Raw genomic sequence first — 8,791 nt, forward strand, 5'->3', positions numbered from 1 at the left:
TGCAAGCTTTTGTGGGTCGGTCACAACATATAATAATATTTCCCTCGGATCCAACTAGTTACTAAAAAGGCTTGTTCATAGGTAAGATCTGGGTCATGTTTATTGGTAAGATATTATTTGCCTTTGATGTGTTTCAAATATTAAAAAAAATGTGTAGGTTGTCAAAAAAAATTCAATCTCCAAAATGATCCTATTCTTCTACCATCAATGATCATATGTTTCTAAAATTTCACCTAATGCAAATCTCTTACAATCCCTCAATTTACGTTATCTTTTTGTTGTTGTTGGTCCATCCACATTTTCACCCTTATGTATTTGATATCTTTCCTTAAGATTGCAAACTTTTAGCATTCTGTTTGCTTGAATTTTTTGCACAATCTCTTTATTTTTCTTTTTTTCTCCAACACCCATATATTCTTTTTTCCTTTTTCCATGTAGTTTGTTGTTGTTGGTACATCCACATTTTCGCCCTTCTGTATTTGATATCTTTCCTTAGGATTGCAAATTTTTAGCATTCTATTTGCTTGAACTTTTTGCACAATCTCTTTATTTTTCTTTTGTTCTCCAACACCCATATATTATTTTTTCTTTTTTCCATGTAAAAAAGTTCATTTTTACTACTGATCTTGAAACAAAAATGCATTCTTCATATGCAACACCACCAGAGAAAAAATATTTTTCCTTTTTTCACCCATATGTACCTGAATCCTCATACTAATTGTCAACTTATCATACTTGCAAAAATACTGTGACTATTCCAACCCATATCACGAAAATTGACTCAAATAGCAGAAAAATTTGATTTATCATATCGATACATCTGCTGTACAAACTAAGTGATGTATACATAGGAGAAGATACTAACAAATAAATCATATGGATAACAAAGTTTTAGTTGAAGTGTCCTCATCTGTCTCCAAGGAATGCAACTTGCTAGACTCTAAGAGGAGACCCTCCTTAGAGAGTTTATTGCCGAATGCAGGACTTTTATTAAAACCATGTTACAACAAGAAGTTAAAATTTAATCTAGTTGTATCAAGTTCAATTCATTTGCCTCTAACACCAATATGATGCATGTTCACTTAGGAGGATACTCAAAGACTTTGTTTGTACAAATTAGTCCCCATGAAAATGACAGGGGAGAAACTCTATGCTCACTGAACTTTTCCAGTAGAGTTCGAGGATTAGAGCTTGGTCCTACTCGGAGGCAGCAAGATGTAAGATTTCACTGTAGCATGGTCCTTGCCTTTTCTTGATATTTTTCTGCCTTTCAAAAATTGTCAAAGAAGCATTAATTAATGTTATATGCTATTGCCTTATGACGTTTCCATTGCAACATCTGGTGCAATTGCTAGTTAAGCACCAATTAGGATGGCTTAGGAAATATAGTAAAGCAAGGAGGAGGAAACCACACTTACATTTTTTTCTCTTTGGCTCTAAGAACAAGACACTAAGTACATTGATTGGACCATCATACCTCCTAAGATACATGTTTCAATTTCCAAGCTAATAGCAATAGTTAGCAACTATATGTTTAACCATTTGTTTGTGAAATATTATATATAGCTTAATTTTTTCCATGACCTTCATGATTTATATATTGTACTCTATAACCACTTTATAAGAACTTTGAAGTTGTTTCACATAATTCTTGTTAGATTGAGTGCCTTATGTTCAAAAAACATGAAAATAACATATCACTTAACATGTTTCTAGCTTGCTACAACAAAATAATGTCCTTTTCAAAACTATCACAAGTTGGTACTTGGGTTAGTTATATGAACCATTTTTTAATGTTTTTTAATTTGGATTTTAGTGGTTGTAACATTTTACTTTGTTATAGTAAAATATATTGCATGTTTTTATTTGTCTATGTTATTTATTTATTCTTAATTTTTAAATTGTTTTTAAGGAGACGATTAAGATCCTCTTTCACACAACCATATATTATAATCAACCACCTATTATTGATAGTCTATTACAAACAATCACCTATTATTAGTCTAGCTTTGTTGATAGTCTATTACTAGAAACCACTTGTTATTGGGACATAATAGGCCACAACTCACTATTAAAAAAAGACACTCTACTTTCCTTATACAACATATACACCTTGTATTCTTTTTGGCATTTCCTTCCTCCACTTCGGGTTTTCAAAATTGGAACAGGGGTCTCTCAAACCATTGATGGTTTTGTTATTGGGCCCACCTGTCCTTTAGCACCGTTTTCATTTCCAAGACTGCATATCCTTCTGCATGTATTTCAACTATATATATATATATATATATATATATATATATATATATATGTATGTATATGTATATGTATATGTATATGATATGTATATATGTATATGTATATGTATATGTATATGTATATATATATATATATTCAAAGGGTCAAAAAACCCTGAAACACTATCAACATGCCCTTGCACCTTTTGGTGAAAATGCTAGTAACTTAATATTTGTTGAATGTTCTTTTTTCTCCCAATTCTAAAGATCCACTTACACAGTTACTATAAATGTAGTTTTCAGGATTTCCATAACTCTTCACGTAATTCTTTAAAGTGTGCTATCTCAATGCAACAGTGCCTGTCTTATAAGCAAGAGGTTGGTGGTTCGATTCCACTGTGCGCTAACATGAACTAATAAATGATTTTGTAGTTTATTTTTAATTAAATGTTTTTTATATCGATTTATTTCAATAGTGAGATATTTCTGGATTCATTGTTTTATATTGTCTCTAGAGAGACAAAAGTGATCTTTAAATAAAATATTTATTGTATCTAGAGAGACAATAGCTAGTATTAAAGACATATTGTCTCTAAATAGCTAGTAGTAAAGACATATTGTCTCTAATCAGTGTGTTTTCTCTAGAGAGACAAAAATGAAATTGTCTCCTAAGAGACAATAATGCTTATGTTATATATTGTCTTTATAGAGACAATTTCTTAAGACAATAATCTTTAAGACAATAAGTTTTGAGATACCCGCTTAAAGACAATATTTAAGACAATACACAAGTTTTTTTTTGTCCAAGTTAAGACAATTTACCCAAAAATTGTCTCCAATATTGTCTTAAAACCCCCCTTTATGTAGTATTGTGTGCCTCCCTTTTAGTAAAAATATACACATATGATCTTGACCATTATTTGTAAAGCTATGAACTTTACATAGAAAGTAAGTATTAGATATTATAAAATTGATTAAATATTATACAATTGACATCTCTACACAATAAGAAGCACCAAAAGAACAATGTATATTTTCGTATTAGTAAATAAAATATCTACTCATGCATAGGTTGTTACAAAATACACACAAATTCCAATGACATGTGATTCTAGGTTACTATGCTACAAATTCATTTTGTTTTTTAAAAGTGTGATTTGAGCTTTCAAAAATGAGTTTCTTATGAGTTGAGAAGGATCACAATGTATATTTTTTTGGTTGGAAAAAATATAATTAGAATTATATTAGAATTAATATAAAAATTAATTTAATATATAATAAAAAAAAGTTACATAAATATCTTGATATTTAGGAAATCAAATTCACATTGATCTTTGTATGTTTTATATAGAGATAATAATCTAATTGGTACATTTTTTCTTTAATGTATATATATATATATATATATATATATATATATATATATATATGTATGTTTAGTGAATATTTTATTTTTTTTATAACAATAATAGTAATTTATGATAAAGTTACAATTTAGTTCGTTTTTATAAATTTTTCTAATCTTAAGAATATGATATGTATGATGAGGTAAGTGTTTTGATGCCTATTAGATTATGCTAGTCATGTAAGTTAAATGATTAATAAATACTGATAAGCTCAAGAAGATAGTGATGATAGCAACATTTGCAAGAATCCAAATTTTGAGGTTTGAAGCCAATTAAGTGACTAAAAAAATCTTTCCATTATGTAGATAGATGTGTCTATTTTGAAATATGGTTTCCAAAATTTTAATTTAATTATCAATTATTATTAGGTGGATTGTAAGGATTTAAGCTCAATGGAATATTAGTTATACCCTTCTTACCCTTTTAATTTAATTGATTAATTAAAAAAATGCTATATGAACAAGTGACATATAAAGTGAGTTATGGTTTTTTGGGCATGTGCTGTTTCTAAGCTATGGTATTGGCCCATAGTATTATAACAATTGGTATTTACATATTAAGAATCTTCACCATAGTGAAGTGAGATAAATCTTCATGGTTAATAATCATGTTTCATGTTTTTTTAAATTTATATATGTTGAAATTATATTAATTCTTTTATAATTAATAATAATTTAAAGTAATGTTAAAATTTAGTTTGTGTTGGTTCATACTATTATAACAATGTGTATTTACATATTAAGAATCTCCACCATAGTGAAGTGAGTTAAATCTCCATGGTTAAGAATCATGTTTCATGTCTTTTTAATTGTATGCATATATTTAAATTATATTAATTTCTTTTATAATTAATAATAATTTAAAGTAATATTCAAATCGAGTTTGTTTTTATGTTTTTTCTAATTTATATTAAAGTGAAATGTCTTATAAAAAAATCATTTAATTTATATGATTGCACTAATACTACCAATAATTACAAATTATTATTTATAAAATAGATATAACTTAATAAAATTAATCATAATTTAGAAAAGAAAAAAAAATATATTTTATTACATCTTTATTGCTTCTTACTACATTTAAAATATATACAATATTTATAATCCTAAAATCTATCATCTTTTTAGAGACTTATCCACATTAATATTGATATATTTAATTATTTTAAAATATGATTTTTACATTAAATTTTTATCCATTTATAAAATATCCATCACTACTCAAAACTTGGTTAATATGAAAACAAGTAAGAAAATTCCATAGCTGTGATGTCATTTACAACTTTACACTAAATCAAACTTTCAATGATTTAATGTTCTGTGATTGTACATCCATACATCCATTTGATTATAATAGGATCTAATTGGCGGTAGAGAAATTGTTGTATAACGTAGTTACTTTTAATCATGGTAGAGAAATTTTTGTATAACTCAGTTACTTTCAATCATATTGATTGAAAAAATAATCTAAATATCATATTGATTGTTTATGTTTTGCAGGTTCAAAATTAAAAATATTTATGTCAAATCATTGATGGTAATCATGTTGCACGTTTTACACAGAAATTTCCAATAACATGTCCAAATTTGAAACCAATGATATTAAACATAAATACCAAAACAAATTTGAAAAAAAAAAAATTAAAATTATGTTTTGTAAATTTGTAAAATAGTTTATATGTTTGACTAAACTAATACAGACAGCTCAATACCTATTCCATAATACCTGCTGGGGTAGGCATAAGAATTATTGTATCCAAATGAAACTTCAAGTTTCACAATTTAATAAAAAAATCAAACAAAATTAAATTCATAAAACTATTTCTTCCCTTCCTTTCCATCCTCTATTTAGTTGTGCCGATAGGCACTCCAGAACCTATTGTAGAGGTAGATGCGTAAGCGAAAATGTTTAACATTTAACATTTATATATCGGGTCAATTAGAAAATTAATAATGGTTGATAATAAATTGCTATGTGAAGTGGATAAGTATTTTTTTTTTATTTTGTTTAATCTGAGATGAACCCAGTAGCCAGCCACATATATAACTATTAGTAAATCTCTGGGTCTATGGCCTGTCATCCTCTCCGTAAACTGGGTCACAACCGGTGGATGTCATCCTCTTCGTAAACTAGTTCATAATCAGTGGATTTAAACCTTGGATCTCCTACTTCCATCACCAATGAGTTGCCCCATGGGACAAATAAGTAAAGTGCTTGATCAAGCCGAAGGATTTGCATAAATTTTTGTGGGTAGTAACCACTAGTACGTCTACATATTTACAATTTCACTCCTACATAATTGTTGAAGAAAACATAAATAATGGTGGGAAGTCACTCATATAAGTAGATTTTTTACATCTTATTCCTATCTTATTTACATGAGTATAAGTTATTTTCAAGTATTTTATTTTTGGATCGTTTTCCTACAAAGATTAAAAATAAAAAATCATTACAAAAATATCTAAAAATAATGTATGAATATTGCAACCATATCCATATATTATGGCAATCATACAAATCAATATTGAAAGGAATAATAATGATTCCATAACCATTTTACAAAAAAAAGAAAAATACTTACAATAAACTTACAGTATAACAAGTTTCTTAACCATGGATATCCGTCCCCATTTTATTGTGGATATTATTAACTTGTCAATAGGTTTTGTTACAATACCACGGGCCAATAACATGGTTTGTCAATGCCACCTTTCGAAAACCCATAACTAATTTAAAACTTAAAATGTAAAATATTTTAGACATTATATATAACATTGATTACATAGAGTGAAAATTCTCCATCATATGGAGAGAGAGAGGGAGGGAGGGAGATAGAGACACAACTAGAGAACAAATAGAGAGAGAGATTTATGGGGAGGAGAAAGAGAGAGAGAGAGGAGGGGAGGGAGAGAGATGGAGTTGGTGGAGAGAGAGCCGGAGGGAAGAATACAAACATAAAGTGATAGAGGTAGAGAGAGATGACGTGACAAGGGAGTGATGGAGAGAGAGGAAGAGTGGAGAGGAGTGAATACAAAGAGAACAAGATGAGAGAGAGAGGGAGAGAAAGGAAAGAGAGAGAGAGAGAGAAACATAGAGATGGGTGGGAGATAGGAGGAGAGAAAGGAGAGAGGAAGGAGATAGTGATAGCGTTGGACGTAGAGAGAGTGATATGTGGGGGAGAGAGAGAGGGAGATGGGAGAGAGAGAGGGAGGGGAAGGAAGACAGAGATGACACAAGAGAGACAGGGAGGGAGAGAGTAGAGCTGTAGAGAAGAGAGAGAGAGAGAGAGAGGACAGAGAGGGAGAGATGGATCTAGCCTATATATCGTAAGTGTGTATATAAAAATCAGCCTAAATCCATATTAAACTTGGATCAATCAAGCGTCGAGAGGGATCAAATATCTTTTCACTTTAAAAGAGGTTTCTGTCTCAAGAGATTTGATCTCTTTCAAAACTTGATAGATCCAGCGACAATGACAAAGCTAGAGGAAAAGAGAGAGTGATGGAAAGGGAAGAGAAGGGGGGGGGGTGGTAGGAGAAGAGAGGGAGAGAGGGAGTTGGAGGGAAGGGAGAGGGAGGGAAGAACAATGAAATAGAGAGATAGAGGTAGAGAGACAGAGAGAGTGACAAGGGAGAGGTGGAGAGAGAGGGAATGAGGAGAGGATGGAAGACAAAGAGAAGGAGAGGAGAGAGAGGCAGTGAGAGAGGGAGACATGGAGATGAAGGGGGTGAGATGATCCGAATTGGATCCACAAAGAACTGGCAAAGGAACCATGACTGTATTAGGTCAGGATGAACATCAAAGAAATCATAACAGCGATCAAAAACACCCTTGGACCAGTGGTAATGGCAGCCAGCGTGGAACAACGAGGACCTCGGTCAAAGCACGCTAATTGAGGCCCATGGAGACCGTGCGGGAGGCTGAATTAACCCCTGGGAGGGCCGGATCGAGAAACGGAGGTGGATTTTGATGCGCGAAAAAAGGCTCGAAATGGGGAAGCCCCGAGCCTCAGTTGCGTGGGGAGCCGGAGAACCGTAGGTCAAAAGGCAGAAAGGCTAAAGGACAAGGCGGGACTCGCGCTCCCAGAACCGACGGTATTGATCGGGGCACCCTCAAATGGTAAGCAGTTTTGGAGAAATTGAAGCGATCCCATTTAGCGATTGACGTGTGGCAAACGGAGGAGAGAGAAAACCGCTGCTCATCACGCGCTAATAGTCGAGCAAGTCAACCGCGCGAAATGAGCGAACGGCGTTGGATCTGGGGGATCTAGATCAAACAGTCAACATCGCACTCGATGGGGAAGCGAAATCAACGAGGGATTAAGCCACAGTTTGTAAAGAATTTGAGGTCCGTTTGACCGCCACGGTGGAGGAAGACTCATGCCACGACGTAACCGAAGAATTGAACCGACGAAGTAGGCTGGCGTGTTAGAGGAGGACATGTGGCCACTCCTTGTGAGCTTGGTGATGACACTGAATAGGGAACTCCAAGCGCAGCTACAAAAGGCGATCCGACGGGAAGTGGAAGAGGCATCAAATAGTCATGAGCTCGAATGGCTTTAAAGCCATGAACAGAAGATAGAGACACAAAGAACCCCGAGAGGAAGACGAAACACAAAGAGACAGACAACAGAGAAGCCAAGAAGACAGTGAAGCAAAAGCAGGAAAAAGACAGAGGGCTGAGTTGACCAAAGGCAGCATCAAGCACCAGAGATCAAGCACCAGAGAGCTTGAGAGATTCAAGCCATCCTAGAGAGGATCTGTCTGGACTGAGCACCACATTGGGCTCTCTCCATTATAGACCAAAAGGTCAAAAGGTTGGTAGGCAATAGAGTCTGTGCACTCCAGTGGCTTGGGGAATCCAAGAACCACCCTACCAAGAAACTCTGCTCCAGGAGACTTATATTTAGCTCCTGCATTGTAATTCTCTGCTTAAGACATAATAAAATAAGGCCACCACTGAGAGCTGGACCGGAGATGTAGCCCTGGAGGATAGGGTGAACTCCTTATTCATTTCTTGTGTTCTTGTATTTGCTTACTGTATTTCTCTGTTGTCTTTCCCATTTTAAGTGCCTGTGTATTTGCAATCTGATCGATCTGTTGCTTAAATTAACATAGACACACACACCAGCACATGAGTCTATAATACCTT

The sequence above is a fragment of the Pinus tabuliformis genome, chromosome J (assembly GCF_031772625.1).
Source record: "Pinus tabuliformis cultivar Carrire ecotype Pingquan chromosome J, CPIR1, whole genome shotgun sequence".
Classification (NCBI taxonomy): domain Eukaryota; kingdom Viridiplantae; phylum Streptophyta; class Pinopsida; order Pinales; family Pinaceae; genus Pinus; species Pinus tabuliformis.